This window comes from Pinus tabuliformis, chromosome 9 (assembly GCF_031772625.1).
Source record: "Pinus tabuliformis cultivar Carrire ecotype Pingquan chromosome 9, CPIR1, whole genome shotgun sequence".
NCBI classification, from domain to species: Eukaryota; Viridiplantae; Streptophyta; class Pinopsida; order Pinales; family Pinaceae; genus Pinus; species Pinus tabuliformis.
The window spans coordinates 1,915,649,338-1,915,670,398 of record NC_142307.1 but is presented as its reverse complement, the minus strand read 5'-3'; the positions used below and the strand labels follow the sequence as shown (position 1 = coordinate 1,915,670,398).

At 39.1% G+C, this 21,061-nt stretch overlaps 1 pseudogene; it reads right to left on the bottom strand.

The window, feature by feature from the left end:
- Positions 1-3,196: 3,196 nt before the first annotated feature.
- LOC149156590 (putative UDP-N-acetylglucosamine--peptide N-acetylglucosaminyltransferase SPINDLY pseudogene) overlaps positions 3,197-21,061 on the bottom strand; it is a 150,854-nt pseudogene continuing 132,989 nt past the window's right edge.

The window sequence follows — 21,061 nt, the reverse complement described above, 5'->3', positions numbered from 1 at the left end:
GAAAAACACAGTGGCCAAGATTTGGGAAAAACCCTAATCTTAACTTATAGGCATCGACGCAACTGTTGAACTGACAACAAGCACCAGAAGGCGGTCGGCGCGACTGTTTCTCAGCATATCATGTTGATCGGTGCGATTGTCAGTGAATTAAGCACGCTGAGAGAGGATGTAAAGAAAAAAATAAAAAATTTCAAAAGTAGGGACCAAACTTTCTAATATGAATTTCAAACCCAGAATAGTAAGCAATGCAAAGCATACAGAACTAAAGGGAAATGGTGAAACTAGAAAAGTTCACACAAAACCATGAAATCCCAAGCAAAAAAACAAAAGTCTTGGATCCCCAGCGGAGTCGCCAATTTGTGGTGAAGTAAAATTCTAAGTGCGGACACAAACAATTCCTCTAGCCCGATAGTGGGTCTAGCCACAAACAAGACATTCTATGGAATATTTCCTTAGGTCAGAACCAAAAAAGAGAGCCTACCTCTTAGTACACTTAACCTGTTTGGTGATGACCTTGCTCTCTCATTCCAACTATCTCCTGTTTCCTTCTTCGAGCACTTGAAACAACTAAACAACTAAACAACAACAAACAACAATCGCGATAATAGACAAATTGTAATTCAAGCTACTTAACAAGTCAAGAATCATTAAGCCATAAACATGTGAGATGACATATTATGTAGGAAATCAATCGATAGTTGCATATATATTAAATCAAGAAGATATTACAACCATTGTCTTGACATGTTGTTCCCCTCCGACAAATCCAGGTTCCCACACACTTCCGTTAGCATTCCATGATGGCCTCAATAATGGTTGTTTTAAGCCTCCTCCCTTTAGTCTTCACCCTAAAAAAAATTCACACTCTCACTCACACACAACTAGAGAACTACAACTATGAACAACTTATTGTTTACTCCAAACTTAATTAGAACTCGCATACCAACATTAACACTTCAACCCTAGCTTGTGCTTGGGAAAAAGGGATGTTTATATAGCATGAATGGATGGGATATGTCTCCTCTTCTCATGGGAGAAGGTCTTGTATCTTGAGTTAGTTCCATCCTTACAGGGGAAAGGAGCCCAAACTGACATCCTCGACTCCATCTGGCTCAACCATTTACCAGACTTCCGTTATGTTAGCACTCGAATTTACCTCAGGCTGAAGAAGGCGAAACTCAAGGTAACATCAAACCACTTAGGCTCGTAGCTAGCCCTACGAGGACAGGAGAGGGCTCTCTCCGGGTCTATCTCGGCAAAAGGTTTTCAAAGGGCTGAGATGACCGATAAAGAATACTGATTTTAGGCTAGTAAATTGATTAAAAAGGGGTTTTTAATAAAATGATGGGGTTTTTCTGGGCTGCATGGGGCAAAGGAACAGCTTGAACAGAGAAACGTAATCAAAAACACAGATTATCCCCTGAGGCAAGGTAGGCAAGAAAGTTTAACATCAAATTGAGATTAAATGTAATGGAAAGACTGCTGAGGAGCTGACAAGGGCATAGAAGATGAATCCTTGTCAAACAGAAGAAAACATTATATATGAACAAATTAAAGGCAGAGCATATAAATTATGAATTCTACCTTAACACTTCATTTGTTCAAATGGAAACGATCATGAAATGACATGAACACATAACAGGCTACATATGAAACAATAGAGGACACAAATGTTAAATTTCATACCACAGGGATCTCAAGGGTCAGAGCTGCATTTTTTATTAAAATCTCTGTCAAACAGCTGTACAATGAAACTCCCTATTCTCCACCAGCTCTCAAAATTCTCTTCTTCTACCCCCGCTAACTTTTACAAATGATTTTTTTTAATACCATAAACAGCTCAGAAGAAAACCGATCCATGAAAAGATGGAACTGTTTCAACTGGCACTATGAAAAATAGTAAAAAACCACTCATCTGTTCCTAAAGATCAGCGCATACAATAAATAGACCAAAAACTTTTCCCTACAGGTCAATAAAAAATGAGCTGTTCAACTATAATTGCAAGAATCCCTCTGATGGCCGACAAACTGGAGCAAGGATCTCATGAAATCATGACTGAGGATCAAAATAGGCAAATTCGTTCCTATATCTTTGCTTATGGTTGGTATTCTGCGTTTACTTCTATTATTATTATACCACCCTCCCAAAATGTCACGACAGGTGTCTTTGCTGAGGGCACGTTTTCATGCTGCCACATATGTTCTTTAGATTAATCGAATGCCCAAATAGTGCAATGACTGCCACCATGTCGCTAATGCGCCAGTTTGTCAACCACAGCAGAGCATTTGTGCAACTAGAAGAATCCTTAGCTGTTTGTTGTGGTTTATGGAAGCTTGACTGTCTTGCTGATATTCCTACCAGTCAAACTTGCAATGTTTTTGGCACCTTCACTATACCCTTTGGATACATCGATGTCAGATCCATTTACAGAGATCCCAGCAGACATGCTTTTGTTTCATATCTGTATTCCATTTGCCATTGATCACTTCAGGCCACGGGCAACTTTTAAGAATGTTCTTTTTCACTCTTGCTGTCTATGAACTCACGACCTTTCAGAAATGATTTCTTTTGCAAAACATATCTTGAAGACCTCCATTTTGTCATCTGCATCATTATCCTTTACTATTCCATGAAGCAAATGTCTCAAAGCTTGTGTATTCAGATGCCGCATTTTTATTGAAGAGTCTGATCCAGCTGTGATAAGAATAGAAACTCCTGGGACATATCCACAGTGCCAAACACCTCTCCCAATGTGCCCTTTGATGGTTGCAACATGTTTCCCATTTGAATCCCATATGCAATCCTCACTGGCTGTGATAATTACCTTATCAGAGATGTAGCAATCCCAAATCCGAGAATTATGACCAAACAGAATTGGTCCAGCAATAATATCAACACTGGGAACAGTCCATGGATCATGTTGACGTTGCAAGTCCATATACGGGCACTGCGATCATCAGAGGAAGAAATTATTTTCAATCCATCATAGGACCATGCAATGCGAAAAATTGTTTCTTCATGCCCAGTGAGCCTATTCAATAGGGCAGAATCATATTGAAGATTTTCCAGTTTCTCAAAGGACAACAACAGTCATTCGGAATGTGCACCTTTGGAACCAGCAGAAACTCCACCAAAATTGAATGAAATAAATTTCCTCTGACCTGGTTTTAATTGGTGATTTCCACGTTTGTTCAATTAAATGCAACCAGGGCCTATAGGACACAACCTGAATATATTCAAACATCACTAATTACATCGATTTCCTCATTGCTTCACTGACTGGGACTCTCCATTTAACTTTGTTTCAGGGTTGGAAAAAATGGGCATAGGTAGTGAAGTGGGATTCACGCCATTTTAAAAGAGAGGTGCGCGTAATGAAAATTTCTTTACCATTTGCATCATTAGGAATGTCTTCAACACCGACCCCTGACATAGTTGTGGACCCCTCTTGTAGGTTTTCCATGTTGCATCGCCTCAGGGAAGGAACATCCCCTTCACAATACCAGTGCCATAGCTTTCGGTATGTTGATTCCAAACCACGAACAAAGTTATGTCCATCAGACATCTTGGACTTCAGCATCCGTTCCCGAAGACACATCCTCAGAGATGAGAGCAAAGGAATGTTAGAAGCTAACTCCAATGACTTGCTGACATACTCATCTTCAGTTTGAGCAATTAAATTTGTCAAACCAACTTGGTGCAGAAGGCTTATACCCACATTGTGAGCATGAACAGACCCTGCCATGGTAACACATGGAACGCCTATATACAACGATTCACATGTGGTGGTCATTCCTGCATATGGAAATGTATCCAAGCTGATATCCATTAGGGAGTATGCTTGTATGTGATCATGGTTAAGCAAAATCAGAGGTAAAAGATCAACACGCAAAGACTCTAATCCGATATTCTCCAAGGTTGAAAGAAATCTCTGCCTCACACTATCACAGCAAAAGGGCTTACATTTAACAACAAGTCGTGATGTAGGAATTGCACATAAAATCTTTGCCCATACACACAAAACTCGCGGTATTATCTTGGCGAGATTATTGAAGCTTCCAAAGGTGATGAATCCATTAGAAAGAGCAGGTGTTTCTACAACAGGCCCTGCTTCTGGAGATGGTGTGTAGCAGAGGAAACATCCTGGCAATCTTACAAGATCCTCCACATGCTTCTGTCTTGTTTCCAAAGGATCTGCCAACGAATCTGTAAATCGATAATCAATGGTCGGCAAACCAGTTGTATTTGGATAACCAATCCATGTAGCCTGTACTGGAGCAGGCCTTCTTCTCATCAATTCCATATATATCTTGCCAAAGCCCACCTTTCTTCAGAACTCTTTCTCTAAACCTATGTGTCTTTGCATCTTAACAACTGCAGAATAAACGACCACCTTCTAATTGATATAATCATGGCATGCAAGAGGTGCTTCTATGAAATATGAGGCTTAATGTGTGAAGTAATGTAGTGATACGTAACCAATAACTAGTTGTTGTTCAGGATCCTTAGGATTATCCCAAGTAGTGTACTGAGGATAGAGATTCATAAACCGTTTACCCCATTCCCTATGTGCAATTGAATACCTGCGAAAGTAATTTTAATAGTAATTTAAAATTGTCAGCGAGTGTTGATCCACAATTGAGCTCCATGGAAAATTGAGCTATCTATTTGCTGAAACTGGTGAAAATAATGCGGTGACAGAGTTGCCTTTGAAGCTAAAACAGAGCTGTCATTTGAAGAATTGGAAACTTTGAAGCATTTTGACACATTTGATGATTTCTTTGGCTGTTTCTGCAGGGATTGGAGCTACTGAAGCTGCTGCCATCTGAAGAGCTGGAGAATTTGATACATATTCTAAAAAAACACATTTAATGATTTCTTCTTCAAAACAGGGTTTTGAAGAAGAATCAATCTCACACTGTCATACAAGACGGAGTCTAACACGTTACAAAGCTTCTAGAGCTAGAAGATTCGGCTCATTTAAAAAACTCTCAAAAATATGATCAGCATGACTAAAACAAAGCTTACTCGCTCCAGTCGGCGCTAGGGACAATGTTAATCCCTGGTTATCGGTGCGAGGATGACAAGGGTCAATAGCTCTGGTCTTATAAACTGAGAAAAACAAAATATTTTGGGGAAATGATACAAAAGGGAATTATTTTGCTCATGAAGAGGGACACAATGGGTGTTTCTTCATGAAGGGAAAGCATGTAGGGTGCACTATAGAGATCCTCAAGGATCAAGGAACGGGGAGTACAGGGAAAGTGATAAAATGTTTTGTAACAATTACTGATCCACCTCAATGTTGTCTACCCAAGGAATCAATGGTTCCCATTTCTTTATCTGTGTGTCTCCATGGGGTATTAGATCCACTTGAATGACCGGTCATAATAGGATCACTCGCTCATACAGGAAAGTACAAAAAATTCTTCCATAGCGAAATCCACACAACTCTTCCTGCACTAGCCTTATTAATTGAGTGTTCATCCCATGATACACCACTCTGGCCCAATTAAAAATGGTGTTGGGTCACATTTGTACCAGCATCCTGATCATAAATGTTGTGATCGGATGAGGGGATAGGGTCCCAAAGATGCAGATGATCATAGTTGCTACTTCTCATGCCAGCAAGTCTATAATACTCTTTATCTTGATGCCTCTTGCATCATACAAATCCAATCCACACCAATGATTAACCCAATTGGCCAATTCGATCTCATTGCAGGGTCTCTACTTGTAGTACCTCCCCTAAGGTACTAGTCCCATCACGAAATATATATTTAGCTATGCCAATATGGTAAGTTAGGATCCTTAGATGTTTAAGACTCAATATTATGGCTTCCATCTCCTAATAAAAAATTATAGTAACTCCTCTTGTGATCTCAACAAGGGGTTTTGAGGTAACTTCATCAACACCCACTTGATTAATGTTTCTTGGGCTTGTGCATCAGCAGCCAAAACAACCCATACTTTCCCCTAGTACTTCTCTCTCCATAGAACTATCCTATGAGTATGGGCTTCATATAATTAGTTAAAAAGGAAAAATAATCCACCTAAAAAATACCAAAGTTTGTTGAACCTCACACCTATTTGCAGAATAGTCATGAGGGGCACATGATTGTTCCTTCCATAGTCATGCACAACCTCATGCATATTCTATTAACAAGAACTAAGGATATCATGCTTGTTTCTTCTACAGTCATGACAATTTTCGTAGTTATATTCCCCTATATTGTGAGGCCCTTACAAAGCAGTCCCACATCTATTTCTGATGTAGCCGCAATGACATCAAAGTTGTATCATGGCATCATGGTTTCGTTTCCCTAACATGTAATGGCTTGTTCGATTATGACCCAATCTCCAACGATGTTTAGGACCTTTCCTCCTGTTTCAAGGAAAACTAGTGTTGATTCGAACTGGTAGTCCCACTAAGATGGGTAGCTATCTTAGAAGCAAAAAATGAAAGTATTTCAAGAGTTCCTTTAAGTGTGATATATTAGAGGGAAGAAAAGAGGACCAACCTGGATCTCCCTCTTTTATCCTAGCTTGATTTCCCTTTCCCTTGATAGAATCTGCCACTACTCTTCTACTTTTCCCACTTCAAAGAGTACTTGTAGAGTCAAAGTAATAGAGAACCATCAAAGCATCTCCATCTAAAACATCATAAACAATGCGGAATCAGAAACACATTGACCATACAATTGCATTCATAAATAGTAAGATTCATAAACAAGTGATTATATGGAGGAAAAATCAAAGAAATTTATTAATAATAGTGAAAGAGAGGATTACAACCCAGCTGTCTGATCCAGCATCATTCTCCTAGTGTAGAAGCCCTCTTCACCTCATGAACAAGCAAATCATCCAACAATGCAATGTCTCTTCTCACCAACAAACCAACAACACTTCCTTACAAAATACAAAATTCCAGCCACTAAATCTCTCAGATGAGGTATCCATTTATAGATGTCTTGCAAGGGTGTGAGTCAGCTCTGGGTTTTTTATTAGTGTCATTCCAATGATAGTTCTTGGTTCCACTTGGAGACTTCATTCATCTCTTACTCATCCCTGGGCGAATTCAGAGAGGAAAGTGTCACAGGAGAAGTTTCTAGAAGATTCCATGATCATCCACTTAGCAAACTGTCTCTGCCATTTGTGTATTCTCGCTCATCGCACCACATAGAAGTCCATTTCAGTATGCATAATACCTGGCTAGTTTGGCATCTAGTATGCATCACATCTTGCCCATGGAGCAGTCTGTATGGTCTCGTTTTGGCCAGTTCTGAGTAGTTTTTCAGGTGAAACTTCTGGGAAATGATGTAATTAGCTGACCATGATTCTTTAGGGTATGAAACAACACTTTTAGGGACTGAAGAGCCTTTAGTTTATGGACATATGGGTTTCGGGTTGCAGCACCCAAATATGTCTATAACAGCTGCCCCTAAAGCATGAGGTCATAAATCTTCTGATGTCAGGTGAAATGCTTTATCATGAGGATCCGAGGTATTCATACTGGAAGGTGACCTATATAAGATACAATACAATACATCATCATCATATTATTTTCATGATCTAGCCAAGGTGGGCATTCCCATGCTCAACTTTATAAATTCATTTTCATGTACATATGACAGACAATTTTCTGCTATTGCAGACTGGTGATTCTTCACATGAAGAGTCATCTTCCCTAGCTTAGATGACTATCTATGCAGCTTCTGTGTACAATTGATGTCTTTATTTTCCTGAATATATCGCAACTCGGACGGATGAAACTAGATCTGGGGTCTTCAAACTCGTTCAATCTTTGCCCGATCTACAAGTCGATCCATGTGAAAAGATGTTCTGAAGTCAAACATGGAAAGACATAGCCTGATTACCAGCCAATAATGTGAGTTGTTAACAGATGTGAGAGGAGTCACCGATAATGATGATGACCCTCAAGGTATTGCAATATAATTCATGTGGTGTGAACATCGAGCTGATTTCAAACACCACGCAAAATCTTTCAGTCGAAGGTAATTGATGTAAACCTGTCGCTGGAAGTGAGAAACTTGCCATTGAGGCATGCAAGATTGAAAGTACTAAAAGGGTTGTTTCTAAGTCGACTTCTTGGATAATGAGTTGATGTCGACAAGAAGTGACCTCTCATAGGAGGGCCTTGATGTATCCCACATCTACGACATGAAACAGAGCTAGTGATTTTTGTGGAGGTGAAAACGATTTGATGATATAAGGTTTAGGAATGGCGGCCATGAAAAATGAAGGGCAGATGTATTGTAGTGGATGAGGCATTTTCTAGATGGTGAATTCTCTGAATGACTTCTCTTGAACGTATGGCGACACTGATATGGACAGGTAGCATTAACCCCATGGATGGTACGGAGGACCAATGGTGATGGTGAACGAAAAAACCCAACCCAACTCAATCACAGTGATGGAGTGAAAGTGTCATGTTCAAGAGTGACCTGCTACCAATAAAGTTTCTCAAGTTTTCTTCCCATTTTTCCCTAGTCATTGCTGACTAGTACCTCTTTATTGTCAAGCTTGAGCAGGATAACATATTCTCGGTCTATAATTTTCCCTTTGGGAAAACCTGTCGCTTTGTGTTTAGCGAGCCTAGCATCAGTGAGACTCGTTCTTGTCTGGGACAAGTTTGTCGCTATTGTTTTAACGAGTTTAACAGCAAAGATAACTCGGTCCTTTTCATGTTTAGAGAGTTTGAAAAGGAACGAAAAGGAAAATCCAACAGTCCTTTTTCATGCATAATCCCTTAAGTCTGAAAAAGTATAAAATAATACGAAAGGGATGACTTTTTGATAGCTTTAACGAGCCGACGAAGACAAGTGCTCGATCTTTTTGTTTAACAATCCCTCAGGTCCAAAAAGATTAAAATATATGAGAGGGATGACATTCCCTTTACTTTAGTGAGCTAGAAAGGCCAATGGCTCGACAATCTTTTTATATTTAACGAGTCTAAAAAGAGTTTAAAAGGGACTCGTTTTTGAGGAACGAGTGATATTTTCAGGTAGCAACAGGTTCCACGTAAGTTTGGAACTTCTCAAAGCATGGTAGCGTGAAGAGGGTGGAAATCAAAATCACTCGTTGAAGATGTTCCTCAAAAGGGTAAACAGTCAAGTGGAAGCATATGGTAAGCCAAATGAATGGAGGTGATGGTAGGAAGACAACCAAGGTTTAAAAGGGCTGATAGCAAAGCGATCACAAAGGTTATTTACCACAGGTGGTTTCATTTTTTAATGAGCTTGAATTAGGAGAAACTATGCTCAGTGCAGGTTGATTTTTTAACGAGCTTGAACCTTGCGGGAACATTGCTCTTACCAATCTTTTGACAACGTCTCTTGGTAGATTTATTTTTTAATGAGCTTGAACACTACTATAACATGTGCTCATGGCCTTTTTATGTAAGCTAGAAATGACCGAGCTATGAGGTTAAAGGGTTGAGAACCTACAAACTAAGAAAATCAAATTCGTTTTTCACTTGCATACAAAGGTTTGCATGCCCCCAAGTGTTTCAATAAAAAGAGAGTTTCAAGGTTACCAAATGGAAGATCCTACAGTTAGGTAGGATTGTTACTGTCGGCAGACAAAAACTCTTCCTTTGCTTTATCCATCGAAATAGACAAAGGTGAATGGTGTGAGCTTCCAATCACATAACAAACATAGATATAAGTGTATCATATTGATCACATAACCTACACGGGAATGTTTTTCAATCCAAGCATTACCATCTTTCAAGAAAATCTCTCTTTTCCTTTGGGTTTGCTTGCCGAAGCAGACTAGGGTGCATGCCCCCTAAACTTCATCAGACCCACCGAACTACTCACCGTAATTAGGTGGATGGAATGAAGGTTGAAGAGACATTGTTAATTTAAAGGGACTGTTTAGGGATGATGGTTGACTCATAGCTGTGTTTGAACTAGTAAATGAAAGCTGGTCGACAAGTTGCACCAGTCTACCTTCATGTGGAAAACACATCACTCGAAAGAATGTGGAAATGATAGCTTCCATGCTATATATATATATATATATATATATATATATATATATATATATATATATATATATATATATATGTATAGTCATGTCCAAGGAGTAGACTGTAATCTAGTGGACCTTGGACTACCATCACGTTAAAATGAATTGTTTTCTTTCTCAAAGTTATCGGTAACTTTGGAAGGATCCCTAATGGTCGACTGGTTCCTTTGTTGAAACCTGACAAATTTTGTTTTTTAGGAAAAATCAATGGTGAACCAATTTCTTTCCAAGCAGTTGACGAAAGGATACTCATTGAAGCCCCTTCATCTATGATAGTGCTAGACACGATCATTTTGTAAACTTGTACTATGATTCGGAATGGTACATTAGATGGAAGGCGGGGTTTTGATAGTTGATTCTAATCAAAGAAAACGACTAAACTGCGCAGAGGAGGTATCAGATAAATTTCTAGATAAGTTTCATGAATTGGGGGGGGGTCTCTTCCTATTGTGAAGGAATGGTTGGATTGCCCCCAAGGTCATTAGACTCTGTATCGACAAAAAGAATTTGAACGATGTCATTCTCATTCTCTTTGGAAACTGTATCATCCGAAGGTGGGCCTTCTAAAGGCAAGACTGGGTCGACTGCCATCTCGACCAGTTGACTTTGGTCCGATGTGGACTCAGAAGGTTCAATTTCAATGATAGGTGATTCGATCGACAATTGATTTATGTCAATCAGGTTTTCAACTAGTGAAGGACTTCGTAAGAGTTTCTTGTATCCTGGTGGAAGTTGCTACGGTGAAGCAAGACGGTTATCCAAAATGCTTTTGGCTTTGTCCAGAAAAGGACAACGGTGAAGAGTATGAACGCCTTCACATAACTAACATGGAACTTTGACCTTTCATTTCTGTCTATTGACTTCGTTTTCACTAGTTGATGGTGCGCTGTCAACCTGACTGTCAGAGGTTGATGACACCGAATGGTGCAAATGGGGAGACCATTCTCTCAAGATTCGCAGAATGCAGGGCCAATCTTGATGGTAGTGGTCTCCCTTGCAAATTGCGCATGGAGTTTTTGGTTTAGAAAGCTTAGTGTGCGGATTTTCACCAGATGATGCATGTTTGTTCCCTTGTTTAGCTGGCTTCTTCTTCTTCTCCTTCCCTTTCTTTTTCTTCTCAGCTACTTGGTTTTTAGTGTCACTAGTTTCACCAAGCGAAGAGGAAGAAGGGGAAGGAGAAACAAATGAAGTAGAAGGTGAACGGGTAACTTCAGTATCATTTGGTTGCTGATTAGATTGTTGAGGAATTACGGTGTTTTGAACGATAGAGGTCGGGAAAAGCCATACCGGTAGGCCGATTATGATTCCTGGAAGGGAAAATGTAGCCATATATGGAGAACCAATATCTCCCCAAGAGGAGAAAGGACTAGGATTCCCTCCAAGAGGGATTCCTTGATTGGTAGACTCCATTATCTCAACCTCAAATCAATGAAGGAATAGGGATGTTATTCCGATTTAAATAAATTTTAAGACACTTTGACGCAACTTGCTTTTTCAATTTTTAAGAGTCGAGAAAAAGCTAAAGGTGACTCTAGTCGCCTTTGATTTTTAATGAGCCTGAAGTGACAAGTGCTCAGATGGACCTTTTCTTTTAAGGAGTCGAAAAGGAACGAAAGTGACTACTCTGGAAATCTAGACAGAGGGATTACCAAACCGATCACAAAACTGCAAAATACACCTTGGTGATAAATGATAGAGAAATTACCAAGGACTTATGTACGGTAGTCAATCTTCCCGAATGCTGTGTTCAATGCATTGCGATTGATAGGGCGGCAGACACGGCTTCCTAAGGATAAAGGATATCAGCCTATTGTGGTCTCCCAATATATACTCGATGGTACGGGGAGCACAAGTCTGTACTGGCACTTGTCGTATCAAAGAGGAGGAATCACCCAACCTTCGATGAAAATGATAGTTACCAGGTTTTACGACGCCGGAACACGTCTCTAGCCTAGATTTCTAGACGTGTTGCATTAGGTTCCAAAGTGTTTTTATGTTCATTCAGATTTATTTTAGAGTTGATCTTGCTTAGAAGTTTGTCTTTCAAGGTTCACCGTGTGATGTAGATGTAAAATTCCTAAATATGCATTCTAAAATTATGAACAGTCGTTTAGGTTCTTTTAGCAATGAAAATCCTATCTACAAAGGAAAGAAGATTATGATTTTTTCTTTTAGCAGAGAGCATAAAGCACACACTAAATGCACTTTCCTAAATCAAATTTTGTATGCTGTCAAAATGCAAATGCACATGCATTTTCCACTTCCTTATTGTGTGAATTCCAAAAAGGAAAGCTAAGTACAGATTTGAACTATTTCCTTTCAAAGTGACATTTTTAACAATTTCTTTTCAAAACGAAAGGAAGACTAAGACAACACTTTTCGATTTCGAATTTGAAAATTGTTTTTGACACTTCAAATACTAATGATTCAAATCAAGTACACTGATAAAAGTACAATCAACTATCTAGAAGAGGAAGACTTTATGACACTCTTCTTTTGATTCAAAATGACAATTATGACACTTGTATCAAAAACGACAGTTCGATTAAGCTACTTTCGACAAGGGAAGACTGTAAATGATTCACAAACACACAAAAACATTTACAATTCCTAATTGATGGAGGCTGAAAATTTTGAAGGAAGAAGGTTCCAGCAAGAAGATGCTGATCATGAACAACAAAACTACTGAATGGAGCTGAAAACAAGGAGAAAAACCAACTCTCGAAGAGAAAAATAGTATCACTCAATCATTGCACCTGCAACATAGGGAAACAGGGATGAATCTCACCTGCAACACATGGTATGTGCGATGCATCTAGGTTGCACAATTACAGATAGTGCGATGGACCAGGGAGCGAAACTAAGCTTGGTTTTTGCTCAAAATTTGTAGCTAAGTTCAATGATTTAGGCTGAGTAATGATGGATAGTAAAAACAAAGCATAGGGATAAGACCTTATGAGGTTCTGAGCTACGACAAGGGCACTTAGAATGCATTATAAGTCAGATGTTCATTTCATAAAGAAACCCAGAGATTGACTGAAGCAACATTCATCTATTTCGCAATTGCATAGCAAAGTCATTTCGAAGTCTAGCTGGCTAACTTCAGGCTCCATTTGTAGTTTATAAAGCAAACAATAAACAAACAAAACAAATTATTCGTTCCCCAGTGGAGCCAACATTTTGTTTCAGGGAAAACTAGTGTCGATTCAAACTGCTAGTCCCACTAAGATGGGTAGCTATCTTAGAAACAAACAATGAAATCCTTTCAAGAGTTCCTTTAAGTGTGATAGAATAAAGGGAAGAAAAGAGGACCAACCTGGATCTCTCACTTTGATCCTAGCTTGATTTCCCTTTCCCTTGATAGAATTTTCCACTCCTCTTCTACTTGTCCTGCTTCAAAGAGTACCTATAGATTCAAAGTAATAGAAAACCATCAAATCATCTCCATCTAAAACATCATAAACAATGCGGAATCAGAAACCCATTGACCATACAATTGCATTCATAAATAATAAGATTCATAAACACACGATTATATGGAGGAAAACTCAAAGAACTTTATTAATAATAATGAAATAGAGGATTACAACCTAGCTGTCTGATCCAACATCATCCTCCCGGTGTAGAAGCCCTCTTCACCTCATGAAAACGAAAATCACCCAACAATGCAATGTCTCTTCTCACCAACAAACCAACAACACTTCCTTACAAAATAAAAAATTCTAGCCTCTAGATCTCTCAGATGAGGGATCCATTTGTAGATGTCTTGCAAGGGTGTGAGTCAACTATGTGTTTTTAATTAGTGTCATTCCACTGATAGTTCTTGGTTCCACTTGGAGACTTCATTGATCTCTTACTCATCCCTAGGCAAATTCAGAGAGGCAAGTGTCATAAGAGAAGTTGCTGGAAGATTCCATGATCATCCACTTAGCAAATTGTCTTTGCCATTTTTCTATTCTCGCTCATCGCACACCACAGAAGGCCATTTTAGTATGCATCACACCTGGCTAGTTTGGTAGCCAGTATGCATCGCACCTTGCACATGGAACAGTCTGTATGGTCCAGTTTTGGTCAGTTTTGAGTAGTTTTTCAGGTGGAAATTCTGGGAAATGATGTAATCAGCTGACCATGATTCTTTAGGGTATGAAACAACACTTTTAGGGACTGAAGCCCTTAGTTTATGGACATATGAGTTTGGGGTTGCGGTGCCCAAATATATCTATAACACCTCCTAAACATTTCTTGAAAATCTACATAACACGACCTATCTAGCCTAAAACTATTGAATTGACGAAGGGGGTTTAATGATAACTTACCTGGCTCTCCTTACATGATGAAAAGGAACTCCAGTTAACTGTAAGCTCAGAAATAGTTTCTGATATCCACACCAATCACCACATCAACAAGTACAAATGAGGGGGAAATGTGGGCCCTGCCACCCATTTATATGTCATTTTTTCCATTTTTCCAAAGGCTTGTTTGGGATCCCACAAGCTCCAATCACCAAACTGTTAGTGGCATAGGGACTAGGGAATCATCATATTCAGTATGATACACTACATTCATTTCATTAGAAGTTTAAATTTTGGGCCATTCTATACTTAGAGTACTCATCATGTTCTCTTTCCAATCCTTTTGGTTACATATTCTTCAATGTTTCTACTATACATTTTATTTCAAAAACATTATTTCACTTACAATGTTGGTTTCAAAGTTGCAAGTATTTTGTGCCTTCCACGTAAAACTGAGACATGTTGTGCACTAATCGATAGATATGGTATCATTCTTCACTACCATGATAGGTTCCCTTCAAAACATTGCATATCTTGACATAATTTCTTTGAAATTAATGATAGGGTCCACCATTTCAGCCACGTTTATCATCACCTTCCACTTACACTCGATAAATGTTCACATTGTTCGATATAACTCTCACATACATGGATTACCTCATTTCATAGTTCCCATTGAACTACCCATATCCATGTTAATTTTCTTTGACTCAAGAGCCATTCATTTGCATAAACTTGAAGATAAGCCCCATCCTTTTTCTTGAAATTCTTGCTTACCACCTCCTCCTATGTCACCATTCCCTTCAGATCATCATGAGGACCCCACTGCATTCAAAATTTTCCCTACAATTCACCCACTTTGTATTATACTATCCTTGTTACCACATCCATTTCATCCACCTTGCACTGAGACGGACCAATGGACCCCACACCCTCTGCAGATACCCACGTACATCATTTAGTAGGCCATCGTACTCAGCCAACTCCTCTCTATGTTTGTACATCCAAAACCACTTCTACAATTATTTTGGAAAGTGTAAAAATATTCTTTTGGAAAATGGTTCTCACTCATATTTTTGTTACTCAATGGCAATCCCTAGTTATGTTTGGTTGGACATCACAATTTACTCATCTCGCAACTACATCATACCATGATAGTCATAACTTGCATGTACTTTCCCTGGATGTTCTCTTCACCACAAGGACCTATCCCTTTGAGTTTTTGTTTTGATTACCACCATTCGTATTATAGCTCCAACCTTAGGCAATTTTCCATATACCTTTCATACTATCAATCTCCATTATCATGCTTTTGACCCACCATGTTGTAATACCTACCTAAGATTCATAAGGATTTCTAGAAACCATTTCTAGTCAATTAGTGCTTCTTTTTTGTTATCTTCAACACTCATCTTCCAAATTTGAAGAAGTACCTTGGTTTCTCTCTACCTTCTTTTAGAAAATCTTGAGTGAAACATTTCGAACCCTCATTACCCATTGATTTCATTGATAACCTAATGTTCGACACTAACATAAGTTTTCACATCAATGGTGTATCATGCTTTATGAATGTTGCAGTTCTCTCATTTAGTTAAAGACCCATCTTTTGAAATCACACCTCCTTAACTGATGCTTTGTATTTGATGTATGGGGGCACCCAGTTCAGTCTATTTTCTAGAGATTCCCCTGAGGGTGAAAGAAACTATCTTCTTAAAATACCATCACATCAACCACTTTAATGTTGATTTCATAGGATTTTCCTCTATATTTGTAATATTTTAGTGTAAGTCATCATAACAAGCATGGTGCATGCCCTCCTCGTATAAACACTTTTGTATCAGTATTTCTTTCGAGCATTGATATATTTTGGTTCCCAGATTAAGGTATTTTCCCCTAATCATCCTAATAACAGGTTTCTCTCTCTCAATAAGTCAACAAGGCTCAGATTCAGGAACAACAAAAAGTGATATATTTCAACTTTATATTTCCTCCTAACCTCATACATCAAGGATGTTTTCACTCAGTGCCAAATGTGTTTTCAACTATGAAAAGGATGAGAAAGAGAAGTGATGTTTGAAGAAATTTCCCAAGAAGCTGAAGTCCTCAGACCTTAATCAAACCTTCTCCATTGCATAGTGCTTAGAATAAGATTTCCAACGGTATATGGAAGTCCAAAAAAGGACTTTTGGATCAAAAGATAGGGCCTATTAAAGTTAAGAGGTTTTGTTGCCTCTAAAAGGAAGGAGAAAAGAATATCAGAGGTCCTAGATCTCATTGCAATCGCAAATTGGCATTTTTCTCATGTGGAAACAGGGAAGAGCAGTGAAATATATGATTGTTCGATTGCCAATATCGAAAATCACAAATGGGTTGGGCCTCGGTCATAGTCCCTTATCTTGCAATCTCGCAATATCGCAGTCCTGCAGGTCCCACAATACCAGAAAATTTGCCATTGGAGTCCCCAACGGACCATCCTTGAGGAATTGTAGGGGGTGAAGTAGCCGATAGTGCAAAATCATTGATCTGGTATTTAGTGTTAAGGCACTGGAAGGGGCTGATTTTACTTAACAAAGGAATTCACGAAAACACCAAGGGCGGATGGGCCCTTTTCTCTCTTCTCCATGGGGCCATGTGGCAAAGCACCATTGGTCCAGATGAATCCACATGGCAGCTGACATCAGCATGATGTGGTGGTACGGAGGACACGTGACACGGTGATTCAGTTTTTTCAAGTGTCCTAAGGGGGAATTTCTAGGTGACACATGTCACCACTCATAAGATGACATGTGGCAGTGATGATGTCACCCATCGCAAATCGAAAATCGGACAAGGAAAGGTCCCTCCTCCGTTGAAGTCCCTTTTGACTTGCGATTATGATATGCGAAGACCCTCCCAAATGCGGTATTTTATGTGTTATAAATTATGAGGATTTCACACCTAGACAATCGGCCAATGCTATGAAAGAAGGTAAAAGGTCTTCCTCTCCCGTACTGCAATTGTGATACCTTTGGTGAGCCTAACCCTGGAGATCGGTGGTCGCAAGGGTCAAGGGGAGATATTAAATGGAAGCTTCAAAAATTGCTAAAGTGCGAGATTTTATATAACAAAGGGAAAATACCCTCGGATAGGAGTGTTAAGGCCCTAGGACCTAAGGGCTAAGAACCTGGTTCTAGACCCTGGCCATATGAGGATAATTACAGAAAGGGGCTGAAGGAAAGGGGTCTAAAGGAGACTGAAGTTCGCCTATTTTGTAATTCCTTTAGTGTGAAAGGGCCAATAACGAGAGCCCCCAATTCAGCGTTAAGAAAATACTATTGGGCATAACCTCATCTCAATAGCATTGTATAGGGATTTTGAGGCAGATGTATCGACAACTGAAATTTTAATGAAGAATGGCACAGGGGAAAATCAGTATGGGGGACTCAGGAAGATTAATGGCTCAGCATGGAGCCTCGATTAGTCGTAAATGCAAAGGACTGGCTGGGAAACCTCTATTGTTGCTCTGTAACAAGCAAAGAATGAATACTTCAGGTAGTTAAGGCAAACGTGACAGGGAATAATTAAGCTACAAGAAGAGGCACTTTAGCACGGAGATGTGGTTTGAATAAGGGCCTTCATGGGAAGCGTAGTGTCACATGGAATAAGTCGATCTTGCGGACAAGATAGACCTTCCTAGAGTCTAAAGAAGACCTAATGACAAGCAAACCAACCAGACACTATATTTCTCTAAATATGCTTTAATAAATAATAGCAAACAAGTGTTTTTAGGGCCTACCTTAGGTCCAACGCTAGCTTATGGATGCCCTCGCTCCTTTGATCCAAATGAGCTCCTTTTCGCGAATCTGCAAACACAAACAAGGCAAACAAATTAAATAGCACCTGAAAAGCCAATTTCATAAAACATATTTAAAATGAAAGTCAAGGAGTCCATGAAACAAATAACATAAGATACTTGTTGAGAAAAATGAGTTTGATTGTATTAATTCAAAAGAAGAATAACTTTACAACCTTTGCCTTGACGCTGTACAAGCTCCTCGCAGGGTCCAGCAAGAAGTCTCCTCTACTTTGACAAGTTTCACTCACTCCCCAAAACCAAAAAGGTATGTGATCTCTCCTCTTTAGGCTTAACTAGGAAGTCTTGATTTCACCAGCATTTACCCTAAAAAAATTTCAGCTTCTAACCTCTCCAGCAACCAGCCCAATGCCTGTATTTATAGTGCAATGGAGGGAGGTTACTAGGTCCTCCTTCAAAGGGATAAAGCCCTCCTTCAAAGGGATAGCTCCTCTCATCAAGGGATTAGCTCCTTCTCTTTTGGGATGCATGAACCACCTCAGAGAAAACAATCCACGTCAAAATTCCTTCTAGAAACCTCTAGAATTAACCCAAAGTGAGTTTTTAAAGATAAAACTTGTGCCTTTTGACTTTCACAGGGGTCCGCACCTACACCGTTAGGGACAGAGTGGGCAGGTACGCAGCTTTTGTACACAGAAGGTGCGGGACCGTAGGTGACTATGAGAGAAAGTACGGAACCAGAGTTACATTGATTTTTATTATCGTTCTCTCATTTCCAAAGCTTGATTTGAAGAGCTGAGGTCTGAGACTTGCTTAGGAGGACAGTACAAGTGATGATAGACCCATACTGACTGCAAATAATCGTGGCGACGATATTTTTGTGTAACAGATTGCCCCCTAAAGTGCGAAGTCTGTAGTAGATGAGGATTTCTTATCATTTAGGAAGAGTGAATTACTTTATCATTTTGAGGATCATCTTGTGGAGAACCCGGTTGGAACATGTAAAAACATTCAATGCAAAATATATATATGAGATCATATCACCACTAAGGCAGGCATTCCCATACTCAGATAAAAACTGACTAGAAACTAACTACTGTTCTGATAAAGGAATGATCTTGTAAAACATCACAAGTATAGACTCATATGGACACAGTATGGACGCAGCCATCTTTTTATGAATAGTCCATTATATAATGAATACAAAATTCATCACAGCCTGGATTGTGGAAACTAGATCCAGGATCTTCATTTCTACTTCCCGAAACAGTACGATTCTATCCATGCGAATAAATGTGTTGATGTCGAACATGGTAGACACCACTTGATTACTAGTCAATGATGTAAATTGTTAACAAGTGTGAGAGAAACCACCAGTGATGTCAATGGCTCTCAAAGTACCCAGTACAATCCATGAGATGCGAATAAATGTGTTGATGTCGAGCATGTCACGGAATCCTTTGATCGAAAGTGAATGATGTAAATTGTCGTCAAAGGCGAGAAACTTGCCATTGATGCATGCAGATCTCAAGGTACTGACGATTCCTAGATCATCTTTCTAGATAATGAGTTGATGTCGATAGAAAGCGATCCGTCGTAGGCAAGCCCACGACACGAAATCATAGATCAAGTTGAAGAAATTTAGTTGCAAGAATTGACTCAGGGATGGTCAAGATGGATGACAGATATTTTGTAGATGAATGGCTTATTGGCAGTGACCTCTTAAACACATAACGACACGACAGATTGTTTGGTGACAATTGACCCAAAGTTAATACCCAGAAACCGGCTGAAGACTTTCAATGTGGTTTGATCAACTGTTAGGCAATAGATTTCCCACCCAGGTGAATAAAAGTGTCGTGTTGAAGAGTGGTTACAAAGTATGACAAACAGGCTCATTTTTCTCTCTTTTCCCCCACCATTTCTGGCAAGTACCTCTTTATTTTTGACAAGCTTGAGGAGGATAACATTTTCTTGATTATAAGCTCATCCTTCGGATGAGTCCAACTTAGTTTAAATTCGAACCCTAAGGAGTGGTTCGTTCCTGTTTGTAATTGAACAGGTCCTTTACTGTGAAATTTTAATGAGTCCAGTATAGGAGAAACTCAGCGTTTTTCAATTTTAGAGAGTCTGAAAAAACTTAAGAAGACTCCAGGGTTGACCTTTTTCATAAATTTGTGTCTTCCAAGCCCGAAAAAGTATAAAATAATACTTGAGAGAACCGCTTGATCTTTTACGACCAAGGAGTACTTTTCATCATTAGTGCCTTTGACCCGAAAAAGTAAAAAAGCGATCAATGACACGTCGTTTTATAACCAATATCGAATTTGAAACGACAAAAATCCGGCAATCTTTTCATGTTTTTACAGTCAGAAAAGAGCTGTAAGTGGATCGTCTTTTAATTCTGTTTTAACGAGTTTAAAAGAAACACTCAGCAATATTTTCATGTTTTAGGAGTCAAAAAAGAGCTTAAAGATGACTCTACATGTTTTTCTGTTGAAAATGATAGATTTCACTTGAATAATCCTTTATTCTGCACAAAAACACAAACATTACTCATACCTGTTTGAAATGGATAAAAACGTTGCAAAATACCTTTTAAAAGTGAAACATAAACAAATTTGCGATTTATTTACTCAAAAAACTTATAAAAAGGGCCTTTGTCAATTCATTTTTACCGTTTGAGTTTGGGTGAGAAAATAGTGCTTTTGCTCAGAAAACTTCTCGTGAAGATTTCGGAAAATCCAACCGTCGGAATCGAGCGTCGTCTTCTCTAGGTAATCCACATCATCCTACTCTTCATTTTTAACCGTTTAATTTTTTGTTTTAGTCCTTTATTTTCACTTTTGGGAGGGTTTTTAGGCGCAAAACCCGCGCGCGGGGGCCCGCAGGTTTACCATTGCGGGCCTGCGGACCCCGACT